This window comes from Eptatretus burgeri, chromosome 8 (genome assembly GCF_056783735.1).
Source record: "Eptatretus burgeri isolate ZD-2024b chromosome 8, Ebu_testis_v1, whole genome shotgun sequence".
NCBI lineage: Eukaryota > Metazoa > Chordata > Myxini > Myxiniformes > Myxinidae > Eptatretus > Eptatretus burgeri.
The window spans coordinates 39,809,460-39,829,415 of NC_140968.1; positions in this window are offsets into that span (position 1 = coordinate 39,809,460).

Genomic DNA, 19,956 nt, shown 5'->3' on the forward strand with positions numbered 1-19,956 from the left:
ACCCCGATCTCTCTCTCCCTCCCACCCTGATCTCTCTCTCCCTCCCACCCTGATCTCTCTCTCCCTCCTACCCCAATCCTTCTCTCTCTCCCACCCCAAGCTCTCTCTCTCCCACCCCAAGCTCTCTCTCTCCCACCCCAATCTCTCTCTCTCTCTCTCTCTCTCTCTCTCTCTCTCCCACCCCGATCTCTCTCTCCCTCCCACCCTGATCTCTCTCTCCCTCCCACCCTGATCTCTCTCTCCCTCCTACCCCAATCCTTCTCTCTCTCCCACCCCAAGCTCTCTCTCTCCCACCCCAAGCTCTCTCTCTCTCTCTCTCTCTCTCTCTCTCTCTCTCTCTCTCTCTCTCTCTCTCTCTCTCTCTCTCTCTCTCTCTCTCTCTCTCTCTCTCTCTCTCTCTCTCTCTCTCTCTCTCTCTCTCTCTCTCTCTCTCTCTCTCTCTCTCTCTCTCTCTCTCTCTCTCTCTCTCTCTCTCTCTCTCTCTTTCTCTCTCTCTCTCCCTCCCACCCCGATCTCTCTCTCCCTCAAACCCTGATCTCTCTCTCCCACCTACTTGTCCCCCTCTGATAAGGGGACCGTTAAGGACTGACGGTTTAGTTTTGAACTTAAAATGGCTTCCCCATAGTGTACATGTACAAATCAGCTACCGAGTGAGCCGACCGGAGTGGTGCAAAGGTTTCTGCATGTGCAATCATACAGGCCTTTATCGGGTACATTGCTTGGGTTTTAAATGCGCCTGCCCAGTTTTATGTGGAACCCGGCAGTTAAAAAGAAAATGCTGCTGTTTTGGCACGTTCTATCCTGCCCCTCACGCCGCTTTCCATTCCCAGCCCCTCATGCCGCTTTCCCTTCCCCGCCCCTCACGCCGCTTTCCCTTCCCAGCCCCTCACGCCGCTTTCCCTTCCCACCCCTCATGCCACTTTCCATTCCCCGCTCCTCACGCCGCTTTCCCTTCCCCACCCCCCACACTGCTTTCCTTTCCCTTCCCCCCACACCGCTTTCCCTTCCCCCCACACCGCTTTCCCTTCCCCACCCCCCACACCGCTTTCCCTTCCCCCCACACCGCTTTCCCTTCCCCCCCACACCGCTTTCCCTTCCCCCCCACACCGCTTTCCCTTCCCCCCACACCGCTTTCCCTTCCCCCCACACCGCTTTCCCTTCCCCCCCACACCGCTTTCCCTTCCCCACCCCCACACCGCTTTCCTTTCCCTTCCCCCCCACACCGCTTTCCCTTCCCCTCAACAATGCATATCCTTCTGCTGGAGTTATGGAGGAGGTATTCAGCCCCCAATAATGCCACATTTAGATGAATTATGAATTATGCTGAAAAATCTTTCCAAATGAACTTTTTTATTCATAACTGATGAGATCAAACGGAACACTGCTATAGTTGAAGGAGGTTACATGTAAGGAACACCTGAAAAAAAACATGTACAAATCAAAATTCGCTGGTTGTAAAACTATTCAGCCCTGAAGATCAGTACTTGGTGGAAACACCTTTTGCAGCAATGACTGCTATGAGTCTTTTTGGGTAGATCTCTAACAGCTTGGCACAGTAAGACAGTGAAATCGTTGCTCTTTCTTCACATGAAAATTGTTCTAGTTCTGCCAAATTTGATGGGGATCGTCGATGGACTGCAATCTTCAAGTCTCGCAATAAATGTTTAATTGGGTTCAAGTCAGGACTTTGGGCCACTCAAGAACATTTATTTTCTTCTTATTCAGCCACTCCAGTGTGGCTTTAGCTTTGTGTTTCAGCCTTTGGATCATTGTTCTGCTGAAATGTGAATCTCCTACCCAGGTTCAGATTCATGGCTGAGTTAAGCAGGTTTACATCAAGGATTCTCCTGTACTTTGTACCGTCCGTCCAGCCCCTTATATACTGACAAGCTTGCTAGTCCCTGCTGATGAAAAGCATCCCCATAACATGATGCTGCCAACTGCCATGCTCGACAGTAGAGATGATGTTGACTGGGTATGTGCAGTGTTAGGCTTGCACCACAGGTAACGCTTTGAATTTCGATCAAAAAGTTCAATTTTTGTCTCATCTGACCACAAAACTTTTCTCCACATGTCTGCAGTATCACTAAGATGCTTTTTCGTAAAGTAAGACGAAGACGAGCTTTCAGATGTGTCTTTTTCAGTCATGGCTCCTTTTTTGCCACATGTCCAGAGAGGCCAGATTGATGAATACTGACCCCCATCTCAGACATAGAGCCTTGCAGATGTTTCAAAGTCATTGTAGGATTTTACGGGACTGTTACGGGAGTGACTGGATTTTATGGTAGTGACTGCAACGAGATTCTTGCTCCTTCAAAGACGCTTGTAATACCCCGCCTATAATTTGGCTGATCACCCCAGGACGATTTGCAATGCTGTTGCAAAAGATTACTGATGAAGCAGATGTCACATCTTTCAATCGTGCCTTTATTCAACGATGACCTTTCTTCCATGCAGATTCATGGCAACAAAACAAAATGCAGTGCAAAGTTCCACATTCGAGATGCACAAGTCAGCATGGCTTATGGCGATGCAGGTTAATCATAAAGCTAGAAGCACCAAATTCTTCTTCTTCTTCTTCTTCTTCTTCTTCTTCTTCTTCTTCTTCTTCTTCTTCTTCTTCTTCTTCTTCTTCTTCTTCTTCTTCTTCTTCTTCTTCTTCTTCTTCTTCTTCCATATTACTCATTAAATTGACATACGGACATGTGAGCCCATCGAGTCGGTAAGCCCCGGGAAGGCGATACAAGCGCTGGAAATGCACAAAAAGTGGCCATCACAAAAAATATATTTACTTACAAGATCACGACCCCTTTAGTGAAGATACAGCAGTAAAATGCGGCTCACACAGGGGCCAGATTCATAAGATTGCAAACGGCAAATAAAAGAGTCTACTCGCTCATGAGTGACCCTGATCCAAAATGGCTGAGGGTCATAAAGCAAGATAATAGGCTGAGCGAAACACATGACAGAGCAGCCCCACGAAACAGCAAATGCGAATAGGCAGCTTACAGATCTTAAACCACCGCCGTCTCACAGCAGCAGAGAAAGTTACGACTCAAACCAGGTTTGTCAATACATGGCAGGATCAAATCAAGGCTGATATACAAAGGTGCTGCAAATGGATGCAACAGTGACATCTGGAACCAGTCTCCTGCTTGCCGGCTGCCGAGTTTGGATGGGCGACCTGATCTGGGTTGAGTCTGGGTGGTATGATACGTCTTCCACTTCTTAATGATGGATTTCATGGTACTCAAAGGGATAATGAGTGATTTTTGAAATCTTCTTATAACCCTCTCCTGAACTGTGCTTCTCCACCATTTTATGTCTGACTTCTTTGAATAGCTCTTTGGTCTTCATGTTTTCCTTGTTGGTTGACCAAGAGATTGATACCTTAAAACTCCTTCAATTGGTTGATACCTTAAAAAAAAAGTTAGTTGATACCTTAAAACTCCTTAGATAAGTGGGGGAGCTTAATTTTAAGTTAAACCTCTGACTATACACAGGTGCATCCTATTACACTTATTTTGTAACCTTTCAAACAAATAATTTGCTCCTGAAGTGATTTAGGGTTAATTAGGTAATGGGTTTGAAAACTTTTTCAACAAAGAATCATCTGATTTTTCTGTTAATCTAACGTATTCACATTTCATCTGCATTTTTTGGCTTTATCACTTTGGAGTAGTTTGTGAAGACTATATATTGAGTTTGATTTGAAAGCATCATGAAACAATCTCAGGTGGCATCAAAATGTGAAAACTTTGGAGGGGGGAGAATGGTTTTGCAGGCCACCGTATGTTAAAAACATACATTTATCTTGAGTTCATTACTTTTCTGAATTGAAATTTTACTTTTGACATTATTGAGAATCTAACCCTTTTTGCAATCTTTATTATAAACCCAGATTAATGCCACAATACCAGTCATACTTGCATAACAATCCAAATGTTACAATGGAAGATGCATAATTTCCATCAAAATTACCAAAAATGGAAAAAACGAAGTATCAAAGAGTTTTGAAAGGTGCAAAATCGAATTTAGTTTCATTAAAAACATATAACTCGACACCAAGATCATTCATTTGAACAACTTTGTCAATTTCTATGCGGAAAATCATAATTCAAGGCCATCGTTGCCAGCCATCTTGATAAAATAGCAGCCATCTTGGAAGTCTTGGTGGCAAACTTTTTTTTTGTAAAAATGTGACCCAAGAAGAACACATGCAAAATTTGGTGCTTGTTTCATTATTTGAAGGATAGTTTGTTGTCTTTTGGGCTATACTCCCTGCTAGTGTAGCCTACTACTGTATATATCAGTATTCCCTTTCAAGAATTTACTTGTGGTGTCTATGCTCCAAGGGTAAATATTAACCCCCTTTCTCCCCTTTGCTCAAGTAGTACCAGAGAGTTGGGGTCAGATATTTTCTATCACCCCATCCTCCATGGTTCCTCCACCCCCCCCCCCACCCCCACTCTATTTACACCCACATGACTCCTTCCCCTTCTTTTTCCCTCTTGAATTTCAACAACAGTAATGCATGGCAGACTTAAAGGTTCTGATGGCAGTTTTCGCCAGGGGCTCCATGTGTACACCCCCCCCCCCCCAGTCTATTTGTCTGCCGTATTTGGAAACTGTCCCATTGGAAAGAGATCTGCATGCTCATCTCTGTTCAACATCATGACCCCCTGAGGTCATCAGTTCAACTATAAAGTGAAACTACAACATAATAAACTGCCATTCTACCTTTAGATATGACTTGGAGAATTTCATAAAAAGATAAATAGGTATTCAGAGGGAGACAAAATACAAAGGTATAAATGTTTGCAGCACGTAGGAACTTTCAGTCATCCCTCATGGTGTGTATGTGTGAGTGTGTAATGGGAGTATTATCAAAATACTCGAAGTCTTGGTTGGCAACACAGAATCTCACAGCCTGTCCCTCCGCTATCCCACCCTCAACTCTCCCCTCCAAAAAGAAGCACTAAGTGGACCTTTGTGGGACGACCAACACAAACGCTGTGCCACACACTTTCTGCAAGGGTCCTGACCAACAATGGGTGGCTGCCATATCATCCACCCTGTTACAGTCTGGCAGGAAGTGTTGGTGTGATTCAGGGCATTTTTTTCAGTTGGGTTTCAAAATCCCCCCAGTGGTCACAATTTCAATTGAGAAGTGCTATTTGTATCCACTCCCCCATGGGACTCCTGCCACCTCTGTATCTCCAGCACTCTGTGCAGTGAGTTCTCAAGTTATGGAGTGACCATCATGCATCTTGGCCCTGTGGGCTGGAAAGTATGTGTTTGTTTGACCATGTGCTTTGGCTTTCAGGATGAAGTGCACGTGTAAATTCATTTGACAAGCTTTGTTGGACTGTGTACCTTGGGCTTAAGGCCAAAGTGCATGTCCTTAGCTTTGTTACAATGTTTGACTTTTAACTTTTGTCCTGTAGAAAAGGTAGAATCACAAGATTCCTCACTGATAAACTTGTGGAATGACCATTCATTCTGGTCCTATGGACTGGGATGTGTTTGTTTGACGATACATTCTGACCCTGTGGAATGGGATGTATGTGTTGGTTAGACCATGTGCTTTGGCCTTTAGCCGAAGTGCATTTGTACATTAGTTTGATCAGCTTTGTTGGACTGATTACGGACATCCTTTGCTTTGGTATAATGTTTACTTTTTATACCTTTTTAATGAAAAAAGTACACTCATGAGTCCAAATTGTTGTGGCATGAACACGCATTCTGACCATATGGGCTAAGTTGTATATATTTTTGTATGACCAAAAGCTTTGGCTTTCAGGCCGAGATGCATGTGCATGAGTTTGACAAGACTCTCTGAATTTTATGATAAAACATATTTCAAGTTTTTAATGTTTCAAGTCAAGATGTTTAAAAATTCTTTGAAAATTCAGACCAAGTAATTATTACCTTCGCATTCTGCGAAAGGTTATGTTTTGGTCGGCGTGTATTGATTTATTTATTTATTTGTAATCTTGTGATTCGTATAACTCAAAAAGTATTAAACCGAATTGCATGAAATTTGGTGGGATGATTGGTTATTAGCCAGGAAGCATTCGATTAGATTTTGGGATCGTTCGGGTCAAAGGTCAAGGTCAAGGTCACGAAAAGGTCAAAATCGTCTTTTTACGATAACACGGTCAATTTTTATTCAATTTGCATGCAACTAACGCCAAAATGTTCAGAATTCAACGCCTCATCTTGTGATATGCAATATGACACAATGACGCCCATACTCTTGTTACCGGTTAGGGGTCAAAGGTCAGGGGGGTCACGACCTTGAAAAATATGCGGTTTTTGTCATAACGCGGTCAATTCTTGTCCGCTTTACATGAACCCAGCACCAAAATGTTCAGAATTTAATGCCCAATCTTGTGACACAATGACGTCATAACACATGTCACTGGTTGGGGTAAAATTTCGGGGGGGGGGTCACGCCCTTGAAAAATATGCGGTTTTCGGCATAACTCAGTCAATTCTTATTCGATTTGCATGAAACCAGCATCAAACGAGATTACCTTCTCTTGTTGAAACGTTGTATTCACCGAGCTTGCGAGTGAAGACTCGCCAAAACGACGTGAGTTGATTGTTGTTTAGTCCGTAGCCCCCGAAAGTCGGGGGGGGGGTCATGACATTATAGATATGTGGTTTGTGTCATAAGACCATTCATATGAAATGAAACCAGTTCCCCACACTCATACCAAGAACAAAAAAAAGTAGTGGCGGCGAAGGTATGCACTCTATGAGTGCCCGTTCTCGTTTGACCATGTACTTTGGTCTTGGGGATCCGAAATACACATGCTGAGCTTTGTTACAGCTCGGCGACATCGCGCTGTTATATAATTGGCTATTCTGTCCTGTGTCTTCTGTCACACTTATTGTTGGGTGTGATGTGGGCAGAGATTGCAGGGTGGATTGTGGGCGGAGATTGCCGGGTGGATTGTGGGCGGAGGTCAGGTATGGGAGCATGTGCCAGAACAGCGCGTCGCTGCGTCCACTTTCCGCCGGTACTCCAGGGGCCTCCGTCTGGCCATCCCCCAGGCAGATGCCAGGCCCATCCCCATCTCCTTGAGATGATGGTCAACCTGCTGCAACCATGAGGCACGTGGTCGGCCCACTGGCCTCCTCCACTCATGAGACTCACTCGCTGAGAGAATCTGGTGAGCAGGATCAGCGTCAGGAAAACGAGCCACATGTCCATACAGCCGCAGCTGACGCTCACGGACTATGCAGGTAACAAATCTCATCCGAGTCTCTCTCAGCAACCGCTCGTTGGACACAAAATCCGACCAGCGATAGCCAAGGATTCTCCGAAGAGACCTGGTACCAAAGGAATTAAGTCTCCGTCTCAGATCCTTGGTCAAAGTCCAAGTCTCGCACCCATAGAGCAAGACTGGAAGTACCAAGGACCTGAAGACTCGGACTTTCGTCCTCCCGCACAGGTACCGGCAGCGCCACACCCCATGATCCAGTGAATCCATGACTCCCCAGGCCCGACCCAGACGTCTATTGACCTCCGGCTCACAACCTGCGGAGACATGAATATCACTGCCAAGGTAAGTGAATCTATCCACGACCTCAACATCCTCACCACAAACAGACACAGACAGGACAGCAGCATCCAAGATGTCACCGAAAGCCTGGATCTTTGTTTTGACCCAAGAAATCCGTAATCCCAACGGCTCCGACTCCTCATTCAGCACCTCGAGGGCCCCCAAGAGGATGTCTAAAGTCTCCGCAAAGATGACTGCATCATCTGCAAAATCAAGGTCCGAGATCTTGACATTGCCAAACGATGCACCGCAACTTGATCTCTCCGACATCCTCCCAAAAATCCAGTCCATACAAGTGTTGAAAAGTGTGGGGGCAAGTACACATCCCTGACGAACTCCAGTAACAACTGGAAATAAGTCAGAGGCGGTACCACCACACTTCACAGCACTCTCAGTACCAGAGTAGAGTTCAGACATCAGATCGATCAGTTTCGGTGGCACCCCACGAAGACCAAGAATCCTCCAGAGGACATCCCGATTCACTGAATCGAACGCTTTACAGAGATCAACATAGGCTGCAAGCAGCCCCTGCCGAAACTCTCGTCTGCGTTCAGTGAGGACACGAAGAGCAAGGATACGGTCAATCGTTGACCTCTTTGGTGTAAAGCCTGACTGCTCTGGACGCTGGTGCTCAAGCAGATGGTGGCGAACCCTATCAAGAATTATCCGAGCAAAGACCTTGCCCGGCACTGAGAGCAGCGTCACCCCTCGGTAGTTGTTGCAGTCTTGGCGATCACCCTTCCCTTTCCAGAGAGGGACAACAAGGCCCCTCTTCCAGTCAGTTGGGATGATGCCTGTGTTCCAGGCAGAGCACAAAACTGCATGCAACGACGCGAGTGCAGCATTTCCACCAGCCTTGAGAAGTTCAGCATGGATGCCACAGATCCCTGGAGCTTTGCCCCGTTTCAACTGGTTCACCGCAGCCCGTGTTTCCACAAGCGATGGTGGACCACAGTTGATTCGAGGGTCAGCAACAGGGATTGTAACACCCTTGACGTCCAACTCGACAGCTGGGGGATCAGCCTGGTACAACCGCTCAAAGTAACCGGCCCAGCGGGCCTTCACTTCAGACTCCTCTGTCAAGAGCCTACCACTCTCTGCTCGAACTGCAGTGCTCCGAGGGATGGGCTTGGATGAACGTAATGCGCGAATTCCCCTGTAAGCGGGACGAGAATCACCTGTCCACAGGTGATGCTCTACCCCCTCACAGATTCCTCGCACATAGGCCTCCTTGTCCACCCTCAGTGCACGTACAGTTTTACGCCTCAGCTCCCTGAACAGCTCAGCTCTGCAATTCAGCCTGGCCCTGCGACTCTGGTCAATGGTATCCAGTGTCCCTTGAGAGACAAAATTCTTCTTTGCCCTGCGGTGAACTCCAAGGCATCCACCGGCAACATCAAGGACGGTGGTCTTGAAGGTGCTCCACAACTCTTCAGGACCCACCAAAGCAACCACACCCCCAAGTGTCCACTCAGCCTGTTCGCAAACTCCTCAGCTACTCTCTCATCCCTGAGCTTGGCAACATCCAGCCTAGGCTGGGATGGTACCATTCTCCAGGATTTAAGGTGCAGCTTTAGAGTTGCTACAACAAGCCTGTGGTCAGTATTGAGGAACTGGGCACTCCGGTAGACCCTGCAGTTCTGGATCATCCTCCAACGACCGTCAATGAGGACATGGTCAATCTCCTTTGCCACACCGCCAGCGTTGGAATACCAAGTCCAGCGATGAGCTTGTGGGCGCTGAAACCATGAACCAGCCACCCTAAGTCCATGACTTCTTGCAAAGTCAAGGAACTTAGTGCTATTCTGGTTCATAGTTCCTGACCCATGGGGACCAACACACACCTCATAACCATCCCTATCAGTTCCAGTCGATGCATTGAAATCCCCCAAGACTAGAAGTGTATCTCGTCTGGGGCACTGATCAACCACAGACTCGAGTGTGGCGTAGAATGCATCCTTCACGGTAAGATCACTCGCCTCAGTCGGAGCATAAATAGAGACCAGGGAAATGACACCTAAGGAGTGACGAATCCTTAATCTCATAATACGCTCGTTGACCGGTGTTACCTCAATTATCATTGGGGTCAGCTTATTGGACACAACTACAGCAACTCCTTGGGTATGGTAACCATCAGAGCGACCAGACCAATAGTAGGTGTAACCACCCACCATTATCTCGCCGCAATCCGGTCTCCGAACCTCAGAGAGAGCTGCAATCCCGATGTCCAAACGCTTGGATTGCAGCTATTCTGTCCTGTGTCTTCTGTCACACTTATGGCCTCGTACGTCCCTTTGATCTATGGGCTATAAATAGAAATTTGCAAGGGCGGAGATTGCCGGGTGAATTGTGGGCGGAGATTGTCGGGTGGATTGTGGGCGGAGATTTCCGGGTGGATTGTGGGCGGAGATTGCCGGGTGAATTGTGGGCGGAGATTGCCGGGTGAATTGTGGGCGGAGATTGTCGGGTGAATTGTGGGCGGAGATTGTCGGGTGGATTGTGGGCGGAGATTGCCGGGTGGATTGTGGGCGGAGATTGTCGGGTGAATTGTGGGCGGAGATTGTCGGGTGGATTGTGGGCGGAGATTTCCGGGTGGATTGTGGGCGGAGATTGCCGGGTGGATTGTGGGCGGAGATTGCCGGGTGGATTGTGGGCGGAGATTGCCGGGTGAATTGTGGGCGGAGATTGCCGGGTGAATTGTGGGCGGAGATTGCCGGGTGGATTGTGGGCGGAGATTGCCGGGTGAATTGTGGGCGGAGATTGCCGGGTGGATTGTGGGCGGAGATTGCCGGGTGGATTGTGGGCGGAGATTGCCGGGTGAATTGTGGGCGGGCTTAATGCGGAAGAGCGACGTTTTTTTGTGCTGAATCGTTTTCTGTGTGATGCCGGAAGTTGATTTTCTGAGCAGGAAGTGATAATCTTCCTGTTCCGTTAGTTGTTGACGCGCAGCGTTGTAACTCTCGTTCTTCACTGTTTTTCACCAGAAGTGTTTTTAAAACGTCTTGTGGAGGTGATTTCTTCCTCTTTTTTTGGTGACAGTGGTTATTACAGCGCGGTGACACCGCGCTGTTATATAATTGGCTATTCTGTCCTGTGTCTTCTGTCACACTTATGGCCTCGTACGTCCCTTTGATCTATGGGCTATAAATAGAAATTTGTCCAACGTCACAACTCTTCCCATCATGCATGCTAATTCACCGTGTCTACATTTAAATTTTATAAATAAATAATATAATTATATAAATAATAATTTTATAAATAAATAACAATATAAATAAATATAAATGTTGTTATTTAAATAACAACAGGACTTTGAAATTTTAGAAAAAAAATCCGAAATATATTTATATATATATACATTTTTTTTTCGAAAATCAAAAATCGGCTTCCGCGCTTTTATGCGCACTATAATCAACCTCTTTGTCAAAAATTTTCAGCCAGATCCGTCAAAAACTGTATGACTAGTATGCAATTATATAGCAACTACCCATGTCGCCTACGGGCTTGTCTGTCTGTTTGTGACTCTCTCCAGAGCATAGTTCCGTGACGTTTGATGCGATATTGATGAAACTTGGACACAAGCTAGATATCATGGTCTAGTTGTGTCTTTTTGTATGAGGGGCGTCCCACGCCCCTTGTGGGCGGAGCCACGCCCACTATAACTTTTTTTCTCGATTATTTTTTCTCGCAATTTAATTTCCTAGAAGCTGTGCAGAATGTCCATAAGTACGACATATAAAAAATCCGATTTCATTTGGTTAATTTTGACGGAAGAGATAGGTTTTTATGGTAGGGCTTCCTCAAAAGCTTCCACTAACTCAATTGTACCTATCGTGGCATTGTTCAATAATGCCCGCGAACTATCGTCACCTCCCGGCTAGTTATTGGTTCACGAGCGCCAGCCAGAGTGACCACTATATTCGTTATGTCTGTCTGTCTGTTGGGTAGTCCATTTAGTCGAAAAAAAAAAAATTCAAAAATTTTTTTTTTTTGAGATTTGTTCTACCCTTATTATTGGCTGCTCTTAGCCCTTGCCCTTGGGAAATGTCCAGAAGAAGGAAATGCCCTTATTCTGGACATTGCCATCTGTCTGACTGTCTGCGAAACTTTGGTCAAGCCTAGGGGCTAAACCACTCAACCGATTCCAATGAAATTTGGTTGGTAGGACCAATATTTCTAGGAATTGTGTGCTTTCGAATGTGGGACCCCGGGCCCAAGTAACGGCATAGCAACGGCCCTTTAAAGTGGTCAAAAATAAAAAAAAGAAATCGAAAAATCGAAGCTGAGAGTTCTGTGCGCAATCTATCGAGCTCCCTTCATGCCAATTTGCAACCCTAGCAAAAAAATATTTGAAGGAGGAGATAGGTTTTGGGCGAGTACATGTCGAGCATTTCAGAAACGGTTAATTGCGAATATCTCTAAGAGAAAGAGTCTGATTTTAATGAAACTTAGGTGAAATGTGTACAATGTGGCTGGCATGTACACAAAAATGAATGGTTGCTATGCACACCTCCGTTGCTTAGCAACAGCTAAAATACTTTATCGTACATCGTACACTTATTGTGGATTGTACAAAAAAATCAATACCTCCGAAACTGGACCTCCGAGGGACCTGTTTTTTTTGTGCCCAAGGAGAATGTCTTACAGCATCATATACAAAAATAAAAACTTTAGCGAATGGAGAAATGGAATTTCCAGGGCTGCCATTTGTTAGAGTCTCTTTGGAAACATGCCTGAAATTTCACAAGGCGGGTTTCTGGGCGCAGACTAAGAGGGCTGTGAAAAATCATATTTATTGTGCTAAATTGATTGATAGCATGTACATGAATATCGGCAAGTCGCGTCGGCCAGCTTTCCATCTGGAGCGAGCAGCCATGTCGACTACCGGCTTGTCCTAGTTATGTGTGAGAAAGAACCGTTGCTATGGACCCCTCCATTGCCTAGCAACGGCCGAAAAACCTCTAAATGTGGGGGTATCTGTCTGTCTGTCTGTCCCTCTGTTCGGTCCAGTGCTTCGTTAATACAATGGCGATTTCGATGAAACTTGGTTGGTAGGTTCATACCATGACCTAGTTGTGTGCAAATGAAAACCGTTGCTACGGACACCACCGTTGCCTAGCAACGGGACTTTGAAATTTTTGAAAAATCATAAAAAATCAATTTTTTCGAAAATCAAAAATCGGGCCACGAGCGACTGTGGGCAGTACATTCAGCCATATTGTCAAAAATTCCCAGCCGGATCCTATGAGAACTGTCGGAGAAGAGAGACTTTGAATGAACTCTGGTCGAAAACAATAAAAAAACGAAGTTCGTTATATCTCAGAGACTATGAGTCAGATATACATGAAACTGGTATGGTAGGTTCATGGTATGTCCTAGTTATGTGTGAGAAAGAACTGCTGCTATGGACCCCTCCGTTGCCTAGCAACGGCGGAAAAACCTCTAAATGTGGGGGTATTTTAACGAAAAACAATTTGCAGCATTAACCCTTGAAGCTAGAATCATGAATTTTCTTGTGCTTAATCCTCAGGTCATTCCCCATCGAACGGGCCCATCGCGTCAGGTTCTATTGGGTAGTCGACTACCCATGTCCGCCTACCGGCCTGTTTGTCTGTCTGTCTGTCCCTCTGTTCGGTCCAGTGCTCCGTTAATACAATGGCGATTTCGATGAAACTTGGTTGTTAGGTTCATACCATGACCTAGTTGTGTGCAAATGAGAACCGTTGCTATGGACACCACCGTTGCCAAGCATCAGGACTTTGAAATTTATATAAAAAAAATTTTTTCGAAAATCAAAAATCGGGCCACGAGCGACTGTAGGCAGTACATTCAGCCATATTGTCAAAAATTTCCAGCCGGATCCTATGAAAACTGTCGGAGAAGATAGACTTTGAATGAACTCTGGTCGAAAACAATAAAAAAACGAAGTTCGTTATATCTCAGAGACTATGAGTCAGATATACATGAAACTGGTATGGTAGGTTCATGGTATGTCCTAGTTATGTGTGAGAAAGAACCGCTGCTATGGACCCCTCCGTTGCCTAGCAACGGCTGAAAAACCTCTAAATGTGGGGGTATTTTAACGAAAAACAATCTGCAGCATTAACCCTTGAAGCTGGAATCATGAATTTTCTTGTGCTTAATCCTCAGGTCATTCCCCATCGAACGGGCCCATCGCGTCAGGTTCTATTGGGTAGTCGACTACCCATGTCTACCTACCGTCTTGTCTGTGTGTGTGTCTGTCTGTCCAGAGCATAACTCCGTGGACTTTGATCCGATCTTGATGAAACTTGGTTATGTGTTCGATATCAATGTCTCGTTGTGTCTTCCTAGATGAGGGCGTGCTACGCCCATTGTGGGCAGAGCCACGCCCCCCAAATAGCCATTTTTAGGGGGTAGTCGGATTTAAAATTTATCTTCTCCGAGGGAATTGACTGAATGGAATGGGTTCTTCGGTATTTGAATAGCAAAATGAATTATCTAAAACTTGTCGTTGTCAGATATTTTAATTTTCACCCCAAGGTCAAGGTCACAAGGTCAAAAACTTAGAAAATTGTGAATTTTGACATAAAAATCATACGACCACCCAAACTTTGAGAGCTAGGATGACAATATTTTTATGCATAATCTTGAGGTCATTCCCCACCTAAAGTTTTCAAACCATTTTGCTCTATCTCGAACACCTTGCCCGTGGCGCCCCCCTCAAGTTTGTTTTTACGCTGATTTCATCAAAGTATAGATAATCCGAGGAATGCGAAATGCCATATAGCCTATATGACGTTATATTGTTCCTGGAATGTTCCAGAGGAAGTTTTGCACCAAAGATCATAATCCTTGACCTTTGACCTTTAAAGGCCACTAAGGTCAATTTTTCAAAGTTGTGGGAATCGAACCGGGTTTTCGACCTTCTTCGACGAACTAACTCAAATAAGCTATAGCACGTATCCTGTTTCCTCATTTTAATGTCTACAACATTGTTTTGTGACCTTTAAAGGTTATGCAAAGGTCAAATTTTGAAAGTTGTTGAACGAAACCGGGTTTTCGACATTTTGCAGCTAATAACCTGTCACTCGTACCACATCATGTTGATCATTTTTATAACTTGGTCAAAAATTATCACATTGTCTCATCCTTGACTTCTGAAACAATCTACATCGTCAAATACCGCTCATGAACCATCATCGTCTTCAGACTTGTTTATTTTATTTTTTTCGGTTTTTTTTTCTCGCAATTTCATTTCCTAGAAGCTGTGCGTAATGTCCATAAGTACAACATATAAAAAATCCGATTTGATTTGGTCAATTTTGACGGAAGAGATAGGTTTTTACAGGAGGGCTTCCTCAAAAGCTTCCACTAACTCAATTGTACCTATCATGGCATTGTTCAATAATGCCCGCGAACCATCGTCACCTCCCGGCTTGTTAACCATTATAATTGAGATGTGTATGAATGGGCCTTCTTGATATAATTAAAATATATGGTTCTTGAATGATTCACAACGACAGGACTATCAATCAAAGATTGTGATCGGGTCCTGTGTTTGACAGGATGGTGCAGAGGTAGGGCACTTGCTTTCAACTTGCTTTCAAGATCTGTCGAATCGAGGATCGATGCCCAACTTTAAGCTGTCGGATTGGTGCTTTGCAGGCAGGGTGTTGCATCACAGTGCACCATCACTCAGATGTGTTCCGTCTGAGGAATCCAGCAGACAGGACACGTTAAGCTGGTTTGAACTGATGGATGTTCAAGATTCCACTGTCTTTTGGGAAGAATATGTGATGAAAATAATGTTTAGCAATTGAGAAGAATTCTGGTATTCACACTTTCTGGAGCATTAATTCTTCTTTGGAGTTCTTAGATAGGATTAGATGCCTCATTATTAGGTCATTTGAAGTTTTTGATTTTTCAACTTTATATACAAATTTGAATCAAGTACGAGTGAGGGATTCACTCTTCAAAGTGATTGACAAGGTTTTTTTTAAACTCTTTTAATAAGTTTTTATGTGTCAGGTTTGATGGAGCATTATTTTATGCAAAGAAATATTCGTTTTCATTGTTTTGAGAAGCAGAAGTTTAAGGATGTTTTTAATTTAATTATATTTCATACTTTTGTGTCTTTTTGTGGGATAATGTTTCAACAGGTTAAGGGTATTCCCATGGGTGGGAATTGCAGCCCCCGACCAGCAGACAATTTTCTTAATTTCTGTGAATTTTCATTTCTGCAGAAACTGATGAAGGAGAAAAAAAAATTAGGATTCACTCAAATATTATCTCAAGCATGTCGTTTTTAGATGATACTAGACGACCTGTGAACCCGTTGGGTTCCCGTTGTGACAGCGGGTGATTAAAAAAATCATTTCAAAATAAAATAAAAAGATAGCTCCAGCGATCTATACCGCTGAGGTTGTTTGCATTGATCAAATTCTCCTGAAGAGTACTTGACTGAATCGGGAATTGATGTTTTAATAATTTTTTAGTTGCTAAATTTGAACAAAACTTGACACTGCACACCGCAGGAGAACGGTGAGTAAGGTGGGCCGAAATTTTTTGCGCTATCGTGTACTGTTTTGGCTGTATTTCGGGAACATACATACATGCATACATACATACATATATACAAGATGAGAGTTTTAGTAATATATATATGTATATATATATATATATATTTTTTTTTTGGGTGGTTAACTACATGTTTTTTTGATAATCATCTTCACAAGATTTATCCAGATAGCCTGATTGCATACAGGAGTGGTCATGATTGTACAGTTGCTGCATATCTGTATGTGTTGGTTACAGTTGGACAGGATGGTTTTAGTACAAGTGTATATCATAAAATTGATGATTTCCGTTTCCCTGTCGTCTTGCACACCTTTTTAGGTCGCAAGGTTCCAATTAAAATGGGTTACAATGTCTTTTAATCTCAGCTACTAAGATTTCAAGAACTTGTTGCGTAAAGGATAATTTTGTGGAACATGCTGAGAAGGTTTTTTTCCATCATGTTAAACAGAGGATATTCAGCAGATTGTTTGATCAGGTCTTGTGAGAATATCTTTAGACTCCATCGTCAACCTTTTATTTAAGTTTGGTTGATTTTCGTGGAAACAAGTTCCAACTGCATTGCATTTGATACAATAATCATGGTGGGTGGTTGTCAGGTCAGATCAGACTACATCTGTGACTTGCTGCAATTACCATGTAAACCTGTCCTAACCTGTTCCATGGTCGGGTTGTCGGCGACTAAATCGTCTCCTCCACCAAATTTCTTGGTGAGGAGGGTGTATGATATGGACACCCAGCAGGATGAAGAACAAAACCTGTCAAAGGGTGGAGGAGCTCGTTGTGAGCCAACGGCCATCCATATCTTGTGCCCAACAATGTCTGTGGACGTCCTCCTGCAGTTAAGTTACTTTTCATGAGGAGGTTGGTGGCAGGATTTGCACTGCGATTTGCACCGTAAAACCCTTCATTCCGCAAAACATTCCAAAAGCATAAAAAAATCTGAAAACCCACTCTGTGGGAGTACCTCCTGTGCAGCTTCCCTTCGCAAGGGAAGGTCACCGGATGACGGGATTGGGGCAAAGCCTTCGGGACCCCAAATCTTTGATGATAGGAGGGAAACGACGAAGTAACATTCCCGGGATAGATTGCGGGAGAGTGTGTCGGGGTGGTGATGAGGTGTCGTCCACCAGACGGCTGTCTCCTTGGGTTAACCTGAGGTGGTCCCTTCGGGTGGGTGCCTGGAATGTCCTATCTCTAAGAGAGGATGATCACCTGTCTCTGTTATCTGAGCTCAAGCATTTGGACATCGGTATTGCAGCATCCTCTGAGGTTCGGAGACCGGATAGTGGCGAGCTCATGGCGGGTGATTACACCTACTCTTGGTCTGGTCGCTCTGATGGTTATCATGCCAAAGGAGTTGCTGTAGCTGTGTCCAATAAGCTGACCCCAATAATAATTGAGGTAACACCGGTCAACGAGCGTATTCTGAGACTGAGGATTCATCACTCCTTGGGTGTTATTTCCCTGGTCTCTGTATATGATCCAACTGAGGTGAGTGATCTCACCATGAAGGACGCATTTTATGCCACGCTCAGGTCTGTGGTTGATCAGTGCCCCAGGTGAGATACTCTTCTAGTCTTGGGGAATTTCAATGCATCGACTGGAACTGACAGGGATGGTTATGAAATGTGTGTTGGTCCCCATGGGTCTGGAACTGTGAACCAGAATAGCACTAAGTTCATTGACTTTGCAAGAAGTCATGGACTTAGGGTGGCTGGTTCATGGTTTCAGCGCCCACAGGCTCATTGCTGACTTGGCATTCCAATGCTGGCGGTGTGGCAAAGGAGACTGATCATGTGCTTGTTGATGGTTGCTGGAGGATTATCTAGAGCTGCAGGGTCTAAAGGACTGCTCAGTTCCTCAATGCTGACCACAGGCTTATTGCAGAAATTCTGAAGCTGCAGCTTCAATCAAGTAGAATGGTACCATCCAAGCCAAGGCTGGACATTGGCAAGCTCAAGGATGAGGGGATTTGCGAACAGTCTGAGTGGAGATTTTGGGGGTCTGGGTGCTTTGGGGGATCCTGAATAGTTGTGGAGTGCCTTCAAGACCACCATCGTTGATGTTGCCGGAAGACATCTTGTGACTCACCGTAGGGCGAGGAATAATTTTGTCTCTCAAGGGACACTGGATACCATTGACCAGAGTTGCAGGGCCATGCTGATTGGCAGAGATGAGCTGTTCAGGGAGCTGAGGCGTAAAACTGTATGTGCGTTGAGGGTGGACAAGGAGGTCCATGTGCGAGGTATCTGTGAGGGGGTAAAGCATCACCTGTGGATGAGTGATTCTCGTCCCGCTTAAAGGGGAATTTGCGCATTGCGTTCCTTCAAGCCTGTCCCTCAGTGTACTGCACTGAGAGCAGGGGGTGGTGGGTTCTTGACAGAGGAGTCCGAAGTGAAGCCCCGCTAAGCCAGTTACTTTGAGCGGCTGTACCAGGCTGATCCACCAGCTGTCGAGTTGGATGTCAGGGGTGTTACAATCACTATTGCTGACCCTCCAATCAACTGTGGTCCGTCCACCTTCGCTTGTGGAAACACAGGCTGCCGTGAACCGGTTGAAATGGGGTAAAGCTCCAGGGATCTGTGGCATCCATGCTGAACTTCTCAAGGCTGGTGGAAATGCTGCACTCGTGTCATTGCATGCAGTTCTGTGCTCTGCCTGGAACACAGGCATCATCCCAACTGATTGGAAGAGGGGCCTTGTTGTCCCTCTCTGGAAAGGGAAGGGTGATCGCCAAGACTGCAACGACCGAGGGGTGACGCTGCTCTCAGTGCCGGGCAAGGTCTTTGCTCGGATAATTCTTGATAGGGTTTGTCAACATCTGCTTGAGCACCAGCGTCCAGAGCAGTCAGGCTTTGCACCAAAGAGGTCAACGATTGACCGTATCCTTGCTCTTCAGGTCCTCACCGAACGCAGACGAGAGTTTTGGCAGGGGCTGCTTGCGGCTTATATTGATCTCTGTAAAGCGTTTGATATAGTGAATCGGGATGCTTTCTGGAGGATTATTGGTCTTTGTGAGGTGCCACCAAAACTGATCAATGTGATGTCTGAACTCTACTCTGGTACTGAGAGTGCTGTGAAGTGTGGTGGTGCCATCTCTGACTTATTTACAGTTGTTACTGGAGTTTGTCAGGGGTGTGTACTGGCCCCCACACTTTTCAGCACTTGCATGGACTGAATTCTCGGGAGGATGACAGAGAGATCAAGCTGCGGTGCATCGTTTTGGAATGTCAAGATCTCTGACCTTGATTTTGCAGACAATGCAGTCATCTTTGCGTCGACTCTGGATATCCTTTTGGGGGCCCTCAAGGTGCTGAATGAGGAGTCGGATCCACAGGGATTACGGGTTTCCTGGGTCAAAACTAAAATCCAGGCGTTCAATGACATCTTGGATGCTGCTATCTTGTCTGTACCTGTTTGTGGCGAGGATGTTGAGGTCACAGAGAGATTCACTTACCTTGGCAGTGATATTCATGTCTCTGCTGGCTGTGAGCCAAAAGTCAACAGATGTCTGGGTCGGGCCTGGGGAGTCATGGATTCACTGGATCATGGGGTGTGGTGCTGCCGGTACGGTACATGTGCGGGAGGACGAAAGTCCGAGTCTTCAGGTCCTTGGTGCTTCCAGTCTTGCTCTATGGATGTGAGACTTGGAATCTGACAAGGGATCTGAGACGGAGACTTAATTCCTTTCATACAGGTCTCTTCAGAGAATCCTTGGCTATCACTGGTCATACTTTGTGTCCAACGAGTGGTTGCTGAGATAGACTCAAATGAGGTTTGTTTCCTGCATAGTACGTGAGCGTCAGCTGCGGCTGTATGGGCA